At 35.6% G+C, this 20,334-nt stretch overlaps 1 protein-coding gene and 1 long non-coding RNA gene across 4 annotated transcripts in view; one reads left to right on the plus strand and one right to left on the minus strand.

The window, feature by feature from the left end:
- The first annotated feature begins 1,975 nt into the window (after positions 1–1,975).
- On the plus strand, positions 1,976–17,063 carry LOC139125499 (uncharacterized). The gene is made up of 6 exons (XR_011550248.1): positions 1,976–2,108; positions 3,732–3,889; positions 8,288–8,377; positions 10,948–11,029; positions 13,273–13,420; positions 15,200–17,063. It is a non-coding gene; the product is annotated as an uncharacterized lncRNA (long non-coding RNA).
- The window catches only part of LOC139125498 (uncharacterized), a 36,753-nt gene continuing 32,371 nt past the window's right edge, over positions 15,953–20,334 (minus strand). For 2 of the 3 annotated variants that reach the window (XM_070691564.1, XM_070691563.1), the window contains exon 8: positions 17,591–18,174. The gene's annotated coding sequence lies outside the window, so the exon portion shown is untranslated. Of the gene's footprint in view, positions 16,020–17,048; positions 18,175–20,334 lie in introns of those variants that run through there. The other variant, XM_070691565.1, reaches the window with a different exon arrangement.

Genomic DNA, 20,334 nt, shown 5'->3' on the forward strand with positions numbered 1-20,334 from the left:
GTTGGGCTTCGTGGAAAAAATAATGCGGGCAAATATGTCATGTGTGAATGTCATCTGCATATTGGATAAAGTGAGGACTGAAAATTGCTGTTCTGCATGAACTAGGAGAAAAAACTGCTTACCGGCAGGTTTAAATCTATTACTGTCATTGCGAAGATGTAACAACAGAATACAGTACATTCATGTCAGTTTGGGGGAAAAGGAGTTTGAAAGGAACATGAATGTAAAATTGAAGATACGCACCAACCTTAAGGAAAAAATCAAACAGTTTAAGATTTAAATTCGATACACAAACGAAGAAAATGTTTTCCTGGTCAAGTAATGGCAAATGCAAGAAATGCAAGTAGAGACAGATGTTGTATCTTTTCATAGAATTTCTGAGCGTCAAGGAATCTATGAGATACCTTGGGGCGACTAACTATAAAATCTGCTTTGGTCTTTGCGGAAAGTTTGCTGTCCAACGCCATGTCGTCTTATCTAAATGGAAATGTTTCAATTTTCATCGTGTTATTGCAAAATCTACTCTATGTTGTATTTATCGTCGTCACAATTTCAAAAATAAATACATTTAATGCAAGAATTACACCAGGCTACCATACCAGACAGAATATGAAAGTGTACATAACGACTTATATTGCGTTGAAGTGGGATATGTTTTGTCAGTTTACAATGATTGACAACACTTTCAGTAGCAATCGAAATGGTACCTCTTCATTATTGCGCAATTCATTTATAAATGTTGGTGAGGGAAAAAGTGAACACATATTGACACTGACCTTGGATACATATGAAAGTTGTTATAAAATATACATGTCTATTTCCAGGATTATTTTATTTAATTTTTTTTATTTATTTATTTAAATCAGGATTTGTAAACTACATCCCATATAACACTAAAAAATCACGTAGACACCTATCTAACAGAACAAAAAACAGACAATTGGAACTATAAAAAGAAAGAAAAGGAGGTTTAAAAAACAGGGAAGTAAAAGGTACAAAGCGCAATCAGAGTTAAAGCTTCTGTGTTAAAAAGACCAGCTAGATACAACTACCGGTGTAAAAGATACATGGTCTTTCTGTAAGACTCATGAAACTTTGAGAATACAAATACGTCGGAGCTCACTATTTGCGTCAAGATGCTATTGTTACTATTATGAAGTCTGACGGAGAATTTATACAACAGGTTCCGTCTGAGAGAGTCGAAAGATGGAACATAATAACACTGCATACAATGAATTGCGTTGAAATGAAGCACACATGGTTTCTTGCCATTACATATAAAACTGAAAAGTACAGTCCAAGCAAGAATTTCTAGTTTTAATACTGACAATGCACTGCAAATGTATCAATGAATCTGTACCGTTTTGTCAGATCACAATAAATTATCACCGCAAAGAAAGTACACATGCAAGAATCATGTTTACGATTGCTTAAATCGGTGTATAGTCACAAAAATTACACTGCGCTAGCTTTTGCTCATTTTATGACAATCCGAGCATAAATGACCGAAAAGAAATGAATTGCGACATACGAACTAAACTCTATACTTTAAGTTGTTTTAGAGAACCTTGCCCTATTTTAAGAGTACAGGAAATACAATATAACGCATTACATATCTACTACTTTCCTCTACAATGCATTGACATTGCAAGCCGTGTGTCGTTTATGACAGAAATCGCCAAAAAGAAGGTTTTCGGTATTTAAAATCAATTACAACAGCTTTTGCTTTCACCCAGAAACCAATTTTATTCATTTCAAAATATATCTTAGTAACATATTTAAAAGCATAACTAACTTTTGTTCATATTTCTTAAAATTTTATGGTTGGCTGCATCCGTATTTTATCGTGTAAATATTAAAAGCCACAGCCTTTCTACATGAAACTGGATTAACTTCCTACGATGAGCGTCACAGCGCCCTCTTTCAAAAGAATCTCATAATCTGCCGGAGGGGGCGCTGTAACCGGCTTCAGTCAAGTTTTCCTTGCCCGCCATCCCAGCTGGCCTTCACATGCTCACTGTCAAATCATGGACAGTTTGGAATTTACCATCGCGATCGGATGGAAATATTTGTTGCATATTATGCAGGAGTTATCACAGGATATACAGGTAATGTTTTACAAGTACATTTCACTGACAAATCAACCGTTACGTTCGTTTGTCTCTGGTGTAACTGAGATCTGATGGTTTGTCAGTACAGTCCGATACAGTACACAATCTCATCAAAATATTCCATTGTTGTGAGTTTGGAAAATTATAAAATCACCGGTTTTTGTTTTCAATAAAAACAGTCAATCCTAACAAAGTACGGAAATCAAATTTTAGTCAGATACCATTATTGGAATTCAGAAAGTTGAATTTTAAACACTGCATTTTCAAGAATCAATTGATTGTTTTCATTCATTCATTATGATTCATCAAAGTTACTCATAATTTGTTCACAAAAATTCTCATCATGGATTCTGGTCACTATAGACAAGTCTAGCGACTCACTCACAATAAAATTTTAGCCCACACTTGATGTCTAAATATTGTAATTCAACAAAAAATTGAGAAATTCTTATCATGACCAACTTTACTTGGCATTCCAGTGACGTCATCAATTCAAACTGCTCATTGCAATCAATGCATTTATGAAAATGTCAGAAATTTTTCACCCAAATTTTTAAAACTTGGTTTTCAACCACCATAAACGTGTCCATCGAGTTGTGAACAAGAATTTTTAGCCCACACTTGATGTCTAAACTGTCTGGATTTTGAGAAAAACGGAGAAAACCTACTGACCTACTTCACTTGAAGTCAACAAAACAATCGATGACGTCACTGATGCAGACCGTCCATTGCTTTCAATGCATTTTCAAAAAATTCCTGAATTTTTCACCAAAATTTTCACAATTCTGATCCGGATGCACATGAAGTTCTGTGTCGAGTTGAGGACAAGAGATTTTTAGTCCAAACTTGGGGTGTAGGATGTGAAAAATGTGTTAAAAATGGTGATATTTTGATGAGATTGTAATGCATATCTATGTTGATACAGAGAATACTTTGATTTGGTGTTCGGACCGATACGGCGACAACTCACACTCTGTGACAGCAATTGTTGTTGTGATGTCATCATTGACTGCAATGAACTCTGGGTAATACTCAACACCTTCAAATAATACACAATCCAATTGTCCATCAGATCTCAGTTTTACAATGCCATTCCACTCTCTACAAATATAAATATTGCCGTGTGAATCGACATCCAAGCCTCGTGGAGACTGTAACCTATCATTGTGATATGAATTCAGAAAATTCAAATCAGAATCTAAAACATGAATGACATGTTTGTCTCTATCTGACACTAAGAGATGGTTGTTGCTAGTAGCCATTACAGAGTGTGGATCACTGAATTGATCACTGACTCTTGCAACAAGTTTTCCATCTTTGATGTTGTATTTGATCAAACTTTTACCTTTGCTGTCAGTGACAAAGATAAATGCTACCATTACAGTAATGCTCCTAACCTCAATGTCTGCACTTTGAGGAATAATTTGAATAATTTTTTTATTTTGGTCACAATTAATTATTTGGTTATTACCGATGTCAGTGATAAAGAAGTGACCATCAGGGGATATGGCCACATCCCATGGCTTGAATTTTTTGTCAAACTGACCATCAAATCTGATAATTTCTATGACCACCTTATTCTTATTGAGTATTTGTATGCGATAGTTTTCTGTGTCACAGATCACAAGCTGATCTCCATGCCATGCCAGACCATGTGGTGAATCAAACTGTCCTGGCTCTGTACCAGGATCCCAACTGCCCAATAACTGTAATGTCCACTCAGTATCTGAGGAGTAACAAAGAGGTAAAGGATCTGAATGTAAACAAAACTACTGCAGGTAAGTTTGCACTTTGAAATTAATGAAACATAATTAAAATGCATAATTTATCAAACTGTTTACTGCCATTTTACAACAGTGAATTTAAAAATTAAAAAAATTCTTGTATCACTGAGTTATCATACAAAAAATATGTTGCATCAGATTTCACTTTGGCCAGTCTCTGGTTTTTCTATTTTGAAAATATTGAAACTTTGATTGTTTAGTTTAAAGTGTATTTTTTATCTTATTGTAATTTGTTACACTAGACAGGGACACAATCAACACAGATGTTTTATGATTCATTAATACAGTAGATTAATTTGTGACACTGCATTCATTTTAAAACTTAAAATTTGGAGAGAAAGTTGACTTTTTTGTGAACCACACACAGCAACAATAACACAAAACACTGATTTTGCTTTTTAAGGTTTGGAAATATTGGTAAATGATTTGGGAACCCTGGTAACATTTCTGCTGTCCCTAATCTGATTGCATTTATATACCAAGGGGAACCCCGGTAACATTTCTGCTGTCCCTAATCTGATTGCATTTATATACCAAGGGGAGCCCTGGTAACATTTCTGCTGTCCCTAATCTGATTGCATTTATATACCAAGGGGAGCCCTGGTAACATTTCTGCTGCCCTAATCTGATTGCATTTATATACCAAGGGGAGCCCTGGTAACATTTCTGCTGTCCCTAATCTGATTGCATTTATATACCAAGGGGAGCCCTGGTAACATTTCTGCTGTCCCTAATCTGATTGCATTTATATACCAAGGGGAACCCTGGTAACATTTCTGCTGTCCCTAATCTGATTGCATTTATATACCAAGGGGAGCCCTGGTAACATTTCTGCTGTCCCTAATCTGATTGCATTTATATACCAAGGGGAGCCCTGGTAACATTTCTGCTGTCCCTAATCTGATTGCATTTATATACCAAGGGGAGCCCTGGTAACATTTCTGCTGTCCCTAATCTGATTGCATTTATATACCAAGGGGAGCCCTGGTAACATTTCTGCTGTCCCTAATCTGATTGCATTTATATACCAAGGGGAGCCCTGTAACATTTCTGCTGTCCCTAATCTGATTGCATTTATATACCAAGGGGAGCCCTGGTAACATTTCTGCTGTCCCTAATCTGATTGCATTTATATACATGTACCAAGGGGAGCCCTGGTAACATTTCTGCTGTCCCTAATCTGATTGCATTTATATACCAAGGGGAGCCCTGGTAACATTTCTACTGTCCCTAATCTGATTGCATTTATATACCAAGGGGAGCCCTGGTAACATTTCTGCTGTCCCTAATCTGATTGCATTTATATACCAAGGGGAGCCCTGGTAACATTTCTGCTGTCCCTAATGTGATTGCATTTATATACCAAGGGGAGCCCTGGTAACATTTCTGCTGTCCCTAATCTGATTGCATTTATATACCAAGGGGAGCCCTGGTAACATTTCTACTGTCCCTAATCTGATTGCATTTATATACCAAGGGGAGCCCTGGTAACATTTCTGCTGTCCCTAATCTGATTGCATTTATATACCAAGGGGAGCCCTGGTAACATTTCTGCTGTCCCTAATCTGATTGCATTTATATACCAAGGGGAACCCGGTAAACAAAACTTTAAATAGCCTTTTTATGAAATTTCTTGATTAATTCAACTCTTGTACTCTAAGTTGTTTAACTCTGACAGAGAAGAGCCAATTATTTCTGTAAGCTGCAACTTTAATATTTGAATATATTAAGAAGAACAAAAAAATTTGAAATATAATCATAAACAGTATTGATTCAGAGTTATTACTGTTCTAAGCAATTTATATTTGTCTGGACCAAATGTCCAACATAACGATGCCATGCTATTTTCATATGCCATATGTTGTATGCTGTTAGTATGTGTTAACCGAGATATAATCCATTTTGTAATACTATTTGAAATTTTGTTGGCAAATAGCTTTAAACAGTTTTTTGTTCATATTTTTCATTTGATCATTTTAAAGCAACCTTTATAGACTTCAGTCAAACTGTATATTTTCCACTTCACCTCAAAACCCAATTCATTTTGTCACATCAATGTTTGGCATGTGTGTTCCATTTGTTGTAGTGGAGTCAGATTTATTAATTTTGTGGCAATATACTGCGCAGTTCACCGAAGTGTTCAATGCGTGAAAAGATAAGCATCCCCGTCAGCGCGTCTGACTGCAACTTTTTATGAGCTGTCAGGCAACTTGTCACATGAAAAGTTTAACGCGCCAAACCCAAAACATTGTGGCGCGAAACCAAAAACATTCACTCGCCAAACCGCAAAGTCAAAGACACGCCCACCATGATAATATTCGTTGCACGCTTTCAAGGCTTACAAACAGCTTCGACGGCCACGTTCACGTCACCAGACCGGCATAATTAGCGACGTGGCAGAATATAATTTTGTAAGTTTAACTGGATGGAGATTGAAAAGCGGGAAAACGACCTCCCGAGATTTTTGCAGAACTGTAGGCCTATGTCCAGGAAATACTGCTGCTTGGAGATCCAGTTACTGGTAATTTTTGTCCATTTCGCGGGGTCGCTGAAAAGTTTCGTTTTAGTGATCAAGGGGTACGAAAATTATGGCGCCGCTTTGTATCATGTAAACCAATAAAGGGAAACAGGGGATCGTACCCGAAGCTTAAAGATGGTGACATTGAACTGGTTGAAACATTAAAACGCTCTCGGCCATCTATGACGTACAGGGCTATTCAAGAAAAGATAGCGGAGTATGGTGATATCTCCATCAGTACGATTGGACGAGCTGTGAGAACACGTCTATCGGGTGGGCCCTGGACCGGGGCCCTGGACGTTCAAAAAATTGACGCGGGTTGCTTATGAAAAATTCACTGATGCGAATATTGCCAACTGCAATGAATTCGTGAACTTTCTGCACGAACAAGACCCGCACAAAATCCAGTTCTTTGATGAGGCTGGTATAAAATTGACCCAAGATCTCAACCCCAGATATAGTCACGCTTTGCGTGGCGAAAGAGCAGTTGAAATACAGCGGTATATGAGATCTGCCGTAACTTTGCATTTGATGGTCAGTCTTGAGTACAACAAAGACCACATTTCTCGAAAAAAAATGATACATTTGGAGGCGTGGTTTTAAAAATTGTTTTGGCGAGTGGATGTTTTTGGTTTCGCGCCACAATGTTTTGAGTTTGGCGCGTTAAACTTTTCATGTGACAAGTTGCCTGACAGCTCATAAAAAGTTGCAGTCAGACGCGCTGACGGGGATGCTTATCTTTTCACGCATTGAACACTTCGGTGAACTGCGCAGTATGTCCAGTACTATTTTAAATAGTCTTTGTATCCATCCTGCAGTACAGAATTGATTTAATGAATGCTAAAAATTCAAGACACCTGAGAATGACTTTTGTTTTCTGTCAAAACCTTATTTTTTAAAAATTGTTGTTTGAGATTATCTTGACAGTTGAGAAATACCAACACAGCATGTACATCAAAGGAATCACAATGATCAGTCTGACTTGTATTCTAAAAAACATCTCAGTTTAAATCTGACATCAGTTCTTTGTTATTCAGGTCAATCTTAGAACTCATCAATTCACTCTATTGTTCTTCTGTACTTGACATAGATTTTACTGTGAGCTCTCAAGTTGAATTTGTGTGATGCAGTATTAAAAAGGAAATTTGAAAATTGGCAAGTGCAACATTGGCAAGTCAGAAGTTGCATTATCTATCCCGGCAAATTATGAATTTATTCAATCTGCAATCACACTGTCATGAGATGAATTAAATTTCTTTTGGAATGACAACTCATATTTGAAAATATCTTCAAGGAAGTCAGCAGTGATTGGGGCACTGCAGCTCAATCTACAAGTCTGGAAACATGATGTACAATAATTTGGAGTCTGTATTGACTTATTTGGAAGCTCTTGTTGTAAGTGTAGTTGAAGAATTTAGCATACATTGTATGAAAATATGTCTGTCGAAGAAACATGACATTGTCTTTTCTGATTTTATGTTGATCCTATTTTAAATTTTAGTGTTTTCAAATCTCAGATACCAACTATGCACTAGGGGTATGTATGGAACTGACAATTGATATGCAAAATAAAAATAGTGAAAACAGATCATCAACAGTTACAGCTTCAGTCTAGGTAATTGCTTCTCACTCTTGTAAGTGTAAAACATTGACTTTATTGTCATTGATTTTACTTTGCTTTACTCTTAGACTTTAATAATCGCAATCATACCAATCCATAATCCGATAACACTAGGTCAAAATTTGTAGGAAATTAATAGTTGTAAACATAGACACAAAACAGCACAGAACAGACAGTAAATAGACGGTACACAAACAAAGTCAATAATAATATTTAATATTTATTGTTTCATTTAAATTTAATTTATGAACAGACTTGCCAACACCCTGATGTCACAATAACTCTATGATAGAGGGCGCTGTCATCCTGTCAAGCACTGAGTGAGCAAGACCAGTCCTGTATGGTAGGTGTTTATTTTTCATGGCAACTTTACAAAAATCACATTGTCAGGATTTTGATAAACTATGCAGATTTTATCTGTGTCTGTGTATCAATATTTCAGATTACAGAAGGGATAGAGCTGTTATTTTAGGCACATCAATTTGTTTCACGGCCACAGTGTGTCAGGAGTTTTAGACACTAGCTGTGTCTGTGTATCAATATTTCAGATTACAGAAGGGACAGAGCTGTTATCTAAGGGATGGCTGGGAGATCATGTCAGAAAAACTATGGGACTTCTCTTTTCATCTCTTGCTGACAATCCTAGTCTGATTGTATTTGATGATTGCATGTCTTACATTTTTTAATTGAGGCATGTTTCTTGATCATAATTTGTCTTGAAGCTGTTCATTTTAAATAATTTGTACTTTGTAAACACATCCCTATATTGGGCATTGCCTGTTGTATGACATTATGAATAAATAAATAAATACATTAATAAATACATATTTAAATAATAAATTAATACCTAAATAAATTAATTAATAAATCAATTTGTATTTAAAGGGCCAGTGACTGAAACTTTGGTGCTTTGCTAGTCCTTTTGGTTGGGAATGGTATTCTGCATGTCAACTCAGTTTGTACATGAATGAAGTTCAAAATATTATTTTTGACCAGTGACCTCTAGTCCAGACTAGAATTGGAATGTAAACAGAAACAGTGCATTTTACATGTCCATGGATTTTGAGTTTGCAAATTGGTGTATGGATAAGTCGACATAAAAATGTCTGGAATATGGTGCCAATAATAATACCGGTACACTGACAAGTGCATTATGTTCAATTTATTTCATGTTGTACTCTGCAAATCAGAAACACAAATATCTTGTGATCTTTTTTTCATTTTTTAGTATTCCTGTGTAAACAATACTGCAATAATGCAGACTTCATAATTCAATGTAGACTTTTTAATTCAATGTGCACTTCCAAAAAGTATTATGTCATTGTTACTCAACAGTCCGTTATTTTTCATCAATTTTGGCCTACCTCTCACTTTATTTTTATTTACACCTGACGGTAAAATGGAGGAATTATTCATGACAAAACTTAGTCAAAACAATAAAAGCATACTGCTGCTGTGACTGACTTTCCTTCAGGATTATTTCATTAGCATTATCATTTTGTCTATGTCTAGTCAACAGTCGGAAATATAAATATTAGTGTTAGGTCACCAAAAAAGTGAATTTTTGTGAAGTTTCAATGCAAAATTTTGTGTAAAAAGGAAAACATAATGAAAATTGAATTACAATTGAAATAAAGTTTCAATTAAGTTTTAATTCCTGGAGATTTTAACATCTTTATGCAACATTTGTCTATTTAAACATGATGTATGTGGAATAAATAGCAGTTGTTAGTGTGACATGGATACTGACCACTCTGTGCCAGCTTGTCAGTATTCTTACTGTGACTGCGTCTGTGAAATCATCAACATTTATCTAGTATACAGCATACAGCAAAGAATCTCTAATGGTCAATAAAACTGTGCTACTTCATGTACCAAATGGTTCAAAGTGCAAATTTTATTGCTTTTGAATAATTTCTCTACACCACACGTACAATCCTGTTCCAAGGCTGCAACCCCAACACCATGCCAGCTGCCTGCCTGATCCTAGCCTGCACAACCTCATGACCCTGACCCCTTGCCCAATAATCAAGCCTAAATCATGTCTACCACAATGGCATAGGATTTTGTACGTTCAAGAAAATTGGATCTGACGAAGGCCCAGGCGAGGCTCTCTTTATATAAAAAATGCCATTTTCAAAATACACTAACTTTATAATGTACCATGGGCAAGCTTCTACAAATGTCTAATTTTTGAAAAATCATGAAATGAAACAAAATTGTCCACTTTATCATTTAGCAAAATAAAAAACAGGTTATCACCAGATTAATTTTCAAAATGTATCCTGATTTATCACATGTGACTGAATAAATCATGTTCAGCTATGACTTAAATACCTTTAAGTATGTAACCTAGGTGGTCATGTTAGAAAGGGGTCAAAGGTCAGTAAAGCCTCTTCGAACAGACACTGAATTGAAATGTCCAAATAAATCTGTATTCGTGTCAACTGATGCCGAACAACTCTGAATGAGACCTGCCTGATAATAGGTCAAACCTGGAATTTGAATGGACAATGGTGAAAACAAACCTACCTTCGCAAACATGCATAGAAATACATGTATAAATTTTCATACAAGATTTGTTTGTCCTGTCATCAGAGTACAGCACTCTGAAGATCTAAATTTGATAGTGATTTTAGAAAATATTTGATGCAGTAATTGAGAAGAAGTGCTACTCTTGTTTTACCATGAGAAACATAGCTGAATAATACTAGGGGACTTAACAAGTGATGTTTTGGGAAGAGAGTAAGTTATGCCATCAAGACAAAGCATCAGTCAAGAATGCTGCAAAGTTTACTATTTTCACACTGACACAGAATTGTGAGCATTTAGTGAGTGTAGTTAATTGCAAATTCATCAGATTTTATTGAGCTAAGGTGAAGGCTGAAGTACTTTTTTCAATATTCCTTTCAGATGGATGCTGGTAGACAGTTCTTGCTCTGAATCAATAAAGGCTGACACGTTACGAAAATGAAGGTCATCAATATTCTATGATGTAAGTTACCATGGTGATGCTCTGCTGATATTGTTCCACATTGTAAATCGTTAGTATTTTATCACATTCACTTTTCCTACAGCTTGGTTATGAATAATTGTCAGTGAATATTCACTCATACTTGGGTTCTTTTACAAACAAACTTTGCTAACCCTGCTGTTTTCTGTAGAAATGGTAGACCTTTGGACAGCGCCCTCAGCGGTGAAGCCTTTCTTTTTAAAAATTGATTCATGGCTACTCCCTTTTCTCTGGGTATTGGTAACAGAAATGCATAAAATGTTTACAGAAAATGTAATAGAGGACAATGCAGTTGTAAATGAATAAAGCATTGATCCAGATCAATGGAACATACACCAAAACAGGATATCAAGTCATATATTTCATCACCAGCTTTCACTAAGCTTGAAAACATGGCTATGAACAAAACAACATTTTAAATTTTACTTTGACAACATGTAGTAGCTTCATTTAGCGATCACATTGCCCCATACTTTACTAATTCAGTTTTTACCCACAGCTACCTGGCTAACTCTCATTGGACAGTTCATGATTCATAGTTTCACTGTGACAAAAAGCCTTAAAGTAACATATCTTTATTGAATCCAAAAGCTGTGATTTATTATGTACTTTCTGTTCTGTTTGTCAAAGCTTTTTGTTCCTTTCCAAAATGATGTTGAAGTGGTTTGTCTTTGACTTGTCAACACAGCCTGTTTATGTGTAATGGCCATTGTTCTTGTTAAATAGTGGATTTTAGTCTGGACTACAATTCATTTGTCAACAATAACATTGCACACAATGCGCTGTGCTTACAAGGCTAATATTATTATTATTAAAAATTGTTTAAAATGCACTACACATACGTCTCAGCACATTGTACATAGCTGTATAAAATAATTTAAAAATACAACCACACTAAAAAATTAAAACAGAAAATTACAAATAAAACTGAGTAAAAAGGTAGGTTTTCAAACTGCGCTTAAAACTATCTACACTTCTGGCGGTCTTAATTTCAAATGGCAAATCATTCCATAGTAAGGGTGAACATACTGAAAATGCTCTCTGTCCATATGTCTTGTTAAAGTTGCCATGGGGCTGGGTTAAACATAATTTGTCACTCGATCGCAGGTCTCTGGCAGGTACATATAAATCTAATAAATCTCTCAGATAAATAGGTGCATTTCCATGGATAATTTTGAATGTAAGCAACAGAATTTTAAATCTGATGCGGGCCTCTACAGGTAACCAATGTAAATCTTTGAGAACGGGTGTGACATGATCGAATTTGCGCGTACGAGAAACTAACCTCGCCGCAGCATTCTGTAAAGACTGTAGTCGAGCAAGTTGTCCTCTAGGGATACCAAACAAAAGACTGTTACAATAGTCTAAGTGAGAAGTCACAAATGCATGGACTAGTTTTTCAGTTGTAGATCTGTCAAGAATTTTACGAATCTTACTTATTCTATGCAAAGAGAAGAAACCATTTCTGCCACACATATTAATATGGTCAGACATGCTACAGTCCTGACTTAAAGTAATGCCAAGATTTCTGACTGAAATTGAAGGGATTATGTCTCATTGACCAATTCTCAGACTGTCTAGCTTTGTCACATCAGATTTAAACGTGATGAGAAGTGAATAACTTCAGTTTTGTTGTCGTTCAGTACAAGCATATTAGATTTCATCCAGCTGCGGACGTCGTCGACACAGAGTTCAATGTTATTACGAATACTCTGTATTTCAATGCAAGTGAAGGGAAAAAATGAGAAAATATGTCAGCAAATGTTGCAGCATCTATTCAAGTAGCTCTTGAGTCTTTGAAAGACTCAATTGATATGTACAATTATGTTCCATGCTCTGACAACCAATGTCAGAGTGGCACTGACAATATTGCTTGATTTGTCCTGCGAGACAGTATCACTTCGCCGTCTGCCGAGTCATTAAAAAGTGGTATTGGACCAAAACTATATGTATTTTCACCCACTTGACTTGGTATGTTATAGTAGCTTTAGTCTGTTCAAATCGTGTTTACAGTATCTCTGTCTTCAGGGAACTTCAAATCCCAAGTTTTGTAAAGTGCACCATATTAGACATGTTTTGCTTTACTAGTGTTGACTAACTTGACCTGATGGTGAAATATGAACTTGGCAGAAAAACGGTTAAATTTTTTATCCATGTTTGCAACTAATTATTGGATGCCATCTATAAATGTCAAACTTGTCTTCTTTATTTGCTCTCCCTCCAAGTTGACCAAAGCCTGAAGAATGCCATTCAGATCAGAGAAATGTGTATCAAGATGTGTAAAGGCCTGATTGCTGGAAATACGACACCTTCATTACTGAGACACATCTAGTAATGCTGGCAGAGAGCTGGATCATTATCAACTTGTCAGATGTATGTACAATATTAGTCGCGCCAGCGGCTTACTGACTACGCATGCGCTTATTCATAATATACTATGCGAGTAACCGGAAGTGTACCCTTCTTCACGTGACCCTTCTTCCATGGGCGCGCCGCCATGTTTTTTTTGAGTACTCGTAAATAAACAAAAACGAAACAAATTACCATTATATAACATTCATTTTATAAAATATCCTCTTTTTATTAGACAGTAAATGTTATTATGCACCTTGTCGCTGTTACAAAATATCGTTAATATAGATAAAGGGAGAAAACTGTCGTGCATATGAACGGGGGCATACGCAAAGAATGCTGGATTGAATTATAGAAGAGCGCCCCCTGTGTAAATAATTAGATTCAGAAATTGCCAGTTTTTAGACGGAACGCTATAGTTTTCAGCTTGCAAGTGGAAGTTGGGCAGTGCGGTCACCATTGCAATGATAATGATTGCATAATACGTCCCTTGTTTAACGCAATAGGCTGTTATCATTGTAAAAATTGCCAATTTTTGTCCAAAATTTTTACACGCTACAGAAAATCTATACCTGCCAGTGCCCTGCTGCAGGTTTGACGTCGTGTACGTACGTGAACTGCTTTCATCAGAGGGAAACTGGGCATAGTTGTCATATAAACGTTTATGAAGTAACAATTGCAGTTCATCATGAATCAATACAAATAACATTGCCAATCTTAACCCCTGGCGCGACACCAAGGGCTGAGCCCTATATAATATTATGGTAAGATGAAGCAATCTGATTGTTTCACTGCATCTAGTTAGGCAGCATTTACAAACACTGGGTAGTGGGGGGAGGCTGAGCGAAGCAATTCTAATGGGCATTTAAAGTTTCTGGAGTTAGTGGGGAATTTGAACAGTTTGCTTTGGGTACACCAAAGGGTATTTTGCTTAAAAACAATTTTGGGAAGCATTTTATAGAACTTCATGACTCTTAAGGAATCTAAAAAAGTATAAATGTAATTAAATTTTCAAATATATTTTTCAATATATATCTATTCATTGCATCATATACAGTTTCTTGCATTCTCCCTACAGCATGCTGAAACACAATATTCAACTTGTCAACATAACCTGTATTACGATTCAGATGTGCAATACACTGTACTGGGGCTGTTTTCAAGCTGAATACTGAAAATTTGGACATGATAAAGGCAAAAATTAAAATGTCGAAGTTTTAATTTCATGTTATTGGCGTAATAGATGTTTAGCAATATAGGAGTAGGGGGATTTAAATATTTTCATAATATTGAGGGTGGGATTTGAAATATTTTTTAAGGTATTGAGAGGGGCTCTAAAACAGATTAAAATATCAATTCTTGTTACCTTTAATAGCTTTTTGTCTCATATTAAGAGGCAAACTACATAATATTGCAGTTCATTTTGGGTAAATAGACATTTTCTCATAGCATAGCAAAATTTTGAGTTAGCGATCTAATAAATACTTTTAACACTGATGTAATCATGACAAAAAGTTATGTTTGTTATTGAAAGTAGCCAAGCTTATGCAAGTTGTTAGGCATTCTGATATGAAATTCCTATATATTATATAACCAAAAATTTTACTTTGGCTTCTGTTGTCTTATGTGTTTATCCTGTAGAAATTCTGTTTATTGAAAATACGGTATAGTCGACCGTCTTAGACTTTTATAACTCACTTAGGTGGCACAATTGCATTAATGTTCTGAGAATTGCAATTCCTTCAACCATAATCAATAAACTTATCTTCTTTATTTTCTTTCCTGTCATGTTGACCAAAGTACGTTTACCTTTGAGATCAGAGAAACACAGACAAGGCCTGACAACTGAAGATGTTTGCAACTTCATCTCTGAGACTTAATTAGACTGACTCTTTATGTATTCTACGTGAGGTCAGTAACCATTGTAATATTGATCAGGGTATCTGAGCTGATGTGTTCAAACAGGGGAATATCGTTGTACATCTGTTGTTTGCTTGTCTTTAGTTTAAGAGCTGGCACATTTATTGTGCTGTAACAAGATTGATGGAGGAAAGTAAAAGGAGTCAAACAATGTCCTGTACATCTCATAACACATTACAATATAGCATTTTATCACCCTATTTTGGGATGTACACAGTTTCCATACAAGATAAATGTTGCATAATTTACAAACAATATATCAAGTATGTGGTTTGTCATTTTAAAACAGTCTTTTTATAATGTAGAAATCCTGTACACAACAAAGTAGTCATTTCTCTGTGAGGAAAACTACTAACACTGAATGACTGAAGACTATTAAATATGACTCACAGGTCATCTACCGTTTAATAATCAAACGGAAACAACATAGTTTGACAAATTATGGTAATTTGGCTCCCATATTTTCCAATTTGGTTTCAAGAAATTTCAATAGAATAGTTGAATAGAATAGTTTCAATAGAAAAATTTCATTTCAATAGTTGAAAGTGGTCTTTTCAATACAATACAGACAAATTGTATATAATGATAAACTAACCACGACCATCCATGATACATTCAACTCTCACCTTTCAGTGTGTCTTTTCACCAATGTATTTTGTACCACCAATAGGTTTAGCCTCAACTTTTGATGCACTCTTCTCTGCAACAAAACAATTGTGTTGTTATTCAGAGGTGGCAGAATAATGCCTTTTTAACATTCCTTAGTAATTGTCATTGACTTCAACAAAGTTAGCGTCTATTGTTACAGTAGTGGCCTAGGCCTGTGACTTATTTTCAAATTTAAAAAAATATTTAAAAAATGTTTTAAGACTAAACAACTATGGACTATTTTTAATTCATAAATAAATGCATAAGAGTGACTACATTGTATAATTTATATTCTCTTCATCTCTATATAACAATGGATATATACAAATCTAAATACATGCGTATATAACTCAGTTGTACTATTCAAATGCGATATAAATTCATTTTGTTGATGAAAGTGTCATACTAAGACCTCATTCTGCACTCTATTTAGAGTTTATGGTATCATATATTTCTTGTTAATCGCAAAAGAATTCCTTCTACCAAAAATCATCCAAAACTTTACATCCTAGTTTGTGGTGAAATACGGGATTTTTATCTGTAGCTTACATTGGTTACAAGCTTAATTGACAGTGAAATGATACAAAGGACATCTTACAATAATCAAAGGGAGATGGGCTGAACAAGGAGTGATTATTTGCAAAAATGTGTTCAAAATAGGCTTCTTTTCTAGTATCACAACTTCTTTGACTTGTGACTGTCTACGCTAACATGGAGGCACACGTATTTTTCAAGAGAGTGTCATTGCACATGCTGCACACATACAAGAGACGACTTGTCCAAGCTTCATTTTGGGCACTCAGCTTTGATAATGGTAAATCGTTAATAATAGTGACTGAAATGCTGACAAAAACTGTAGCTGTTTTGGAAAATTTCTGGATACTGGCAATGGACAATTTTTTCATTTCAACAAAAGTTGGCTATTCCAAATTTCCCTCCACGTTCACCACTTAGGTTTCTTGTACAGCTAATGAATATTCATGTGTTGATTCTATAGAATTTAATATTGGATATCAAGACTCTATATGACTCTTCTGTGACTATTGTACTCCACTAAGTCTCCTTTCAATTGAATACTTACCTTTTGCAATCAATTTCTCAGTTTTTTCTTTTGCTTCCTTGTACTGATGCTGAACACATGCCAGTTCTTTCACTGTATCTCCAAGTTGCTGTTCTAGTAGTTTTATATCTGTCTCTAGTTTATCATGTGCGATCTTAATTTGTTCATTTTCTTTTTCCAGATCTGGGATTTTGCTACTTCTTGTTTATTCTCTGCAAGCTCGCATTTCTAGTCTTTCCCTCTCCTTAATGACTCTGTCTAGCTTACTCTGTATTTGTTGTGAAACTGACTCTGATTTAGAGTTAGAAATTTTCAGCTTTTCCGTTTCTTTGTTGTGAAATCTTGAACTTTTTCCACTTCTTTTTCGGCCATTTTTAGTTGCCTTTCTAGAGTGCTCCTTTCTTGAATGGCTATCTCTAACTTGTCTTGTACTTGTTTTAAATCTGACTTGGATTTTGTGCAAGCTTCCGTAAGTTTCTTTTCTACGTCTTCTTGTTTTTGAAGTTGCTGTTTTAATACATTTCTTTCTTCAACAACCATGTCTAACTTTTCCTCAGCCTGTTTTACATCTGCCTCTAATTTTGTTTGTGTTATTTTGAATGTTTCATTTTCTTTTTGCAAATCTTGAACTTTAGCTGCTTCTTGTTTAGTTTCTGAAAGCTGTGTTTCTAATCTTGTCCGCTCTTGAATGACTCTGTCTAGCTGATCCTGTATTTGTTGTGATATTGACTCTGAGTTAGATTTAGCACTTTCCAGGCTTTCCTTTTCTTTCATGTGAAAATCTTGAACTCTTTCTACTTCTTTTCTCGTCATTTCATTTTGTCTTTCTAGCCTTGTCCTCTCTTGCTCAGCTAATTCTAGCTTGTCTTGTGCTTGTTTTTAAATCAGACTCTGATTTTGCAAGTGTTATTCTGAGCTTTTCTTGTTCTTTGTCACAATGGTCATGTTCTTTTGCATTTTGCTTTTCTGCATTGTTTCTTTCTTGTAATACAATAAAGAGGTAATGCTTTGATTCAGATTTGGTTTTTTTCATATTTCCTTTCTAACTCTTCCTCTCTTTCTTTGAAATGACTTTGACAAGTTTTACATGGGATTTCTCTCTCAGGAGGAGAGCCGTCAGGTCGAAGTGGGGATTGTCCTGACCAGCCTGCAAAAGAAATATGTGTTATTTGTGGCTGTATTGCCTCTATGAGAAGGTTTAGCTCATAAGCCCCATTAATGGATGTCAAAAAGCATGGCATTGCCAGAGTGCTTATAAGGTTGAGATTTACAGTGGCTGTTTGCTATCCTCATCTGACTGCCAAGTTAAAATGGTGTCCGAAATGAAATGTTGGAATTGGCAGCATTTCAATTCCAGACAACAGACACTTTCAATTTTCCTCACAAAGTGGAAGGCCAAAATGGCTCTCACATTTTGATCACTTCTGCACCAGTTCATTGTGTTGAAAAAGGATATACATGTAGGTCTCACATGATAAATTCCTTGACATAACTGAAAACAAAACAAAGCAGATGAAATTCTGCTGGGTTTGGACTCACTGATAAGAACATAACAAAAATTTCTGTGTTTTGGAATAAGTTTGGAGTCTACTCGATTGTCCACCAAGTGTCATTTTTAGCATGCAATATTCAACAATTTGGTGAATCCAAGAACAGCTTTGTAACAACAGTGTATGGACTGGTTAGCTTTGTAAATGTGGCATCCTACAGGAAGAAATGATTCCTTATTGAATTGTTGCAGGCCTTGGTGCCAACAAATTTGTTAGGAAATCACTAAAGGAAGCTGATCAGACTTAAGAAAAGGCACCGACCAAAGAATAGATGAGGCTGTTAGGCTGATGTATTCACAAACACCTCTTGAGTTGGTTGTGGTGGCAGTGTGGTGGGGGGGGGGTGGGGGGGGTGGGGTGTGATTCAAAAAATTCTCAATTTTTTCAAATGCCCCTAACAAACTCGCATCACAATGCATTTAAATCCCCTTTCTCACAAAAATTTCAATAATACATCAGAGTTTATTAGGCAAATATGTTTGACAATTGAAACGTACTTGATTCAAATAGGTCATTTGAAAGTTCAGATGGTGGACAACAAATACATGAATGATATTGGAATTTCGCGTAAAATTATTTCACTTCTATGGCAATCTACAGGTAAACTATTCTATTTTTCAGGACAAAACGTGCTATATCTGTAACATGAAAATACATATATGTATATAACTTAAAGAGTGTTAAATGTTAATTTTAAGCTGTACTAAGTTTCGTGATAATAATAGTGCTCTCCGTACAATTACAAGCCAAACTGCAAATGTACATGTACTAGGTAAATATATATTACAGCTATTGGCCCTTCATGATCACGTAAGAAAGGTTTTGTTCCATATCGACTGTACGGTAGCTTCTTGTTATACTCCCCAGCATGCAAGAACAAGAAAATCTTGTGTTGGCAAAACCATAATCATTGTTATTGATGATCAATAAATTCTACTCTGGACTTGAATTCAATTTCATACAATAACAATGTTGACTGTACCTATATGGCTGTGTTTGACTTTTTTCATGCTTCAGGGAGTAGAACAAGACACTGCAGTGGCTACACAAAACAATTCCACTCAAAATTAGCAACATTAACAACCCAACATATATTTCATATCAATGGAGGGACAGTTTTGTTTTGGTCCCCCTTTGAGTCCCCAAATCCTTTAAATTACCCCCAAAATACCCTTGATATTTTCAGGTCCCCATCAACCCAACATATATTTCATATCAATGGAGGGACAGTTTGTTTTGGTCCCCCTTTAAGTCCCCAAATCCTTTAAATTACCCCCAAAATACCCTTGATATTTTCAGGTCCCCATCAACCCAACATATATTTCATATCAATGGAGGGACAGTTTTGTTTTGGTCCCCCTTTAAGTCCCCAAATCCTTTAAATTACCGCCAAATACCCTTGATATTTTCAGGTCCCCATCAATTCTTTCACCACCCTGCAGAGGTGTTTGTGAATGTGAATGGACTACCTTCCAAAGACAGCAAGCCACTCCAACATAATAAAATTACAATTACTAACCAACATGGTTACAAATCTTGTGTAACACAACTATGTGACATAACGATTTCTATGAGAAAGTAAAATACATTGTTAATTGATTTATATCAATATGTGATGATTTGACTCTGTCCTGCCATCTGATCTGAACTAATGCGTATTCAAGTTACTTGATATGGATTGTGTGTCATAGTACTGGGAATTTTTAGATATTCAATTGTTAGTTCTCCCTTTCTATAATTTCATGAACAGAATGATT

Source organism: Ptychodera flava (assembly GCF_041260155.1).
Source record: "Ptychodera flava strain L36383 chromosome 3 unlocalized genomic scaffold, AS_Pfla_20210202 Scaffold_25__1_contigs__length_14229661_pilon, whole genome shotgun sequence".
Lineage (NCBI taxonomy): Eukaryota > Metazoa > Hemichordata > Enteropneusta > Ptychoderidae > Ptychodera > Ptychodera flava.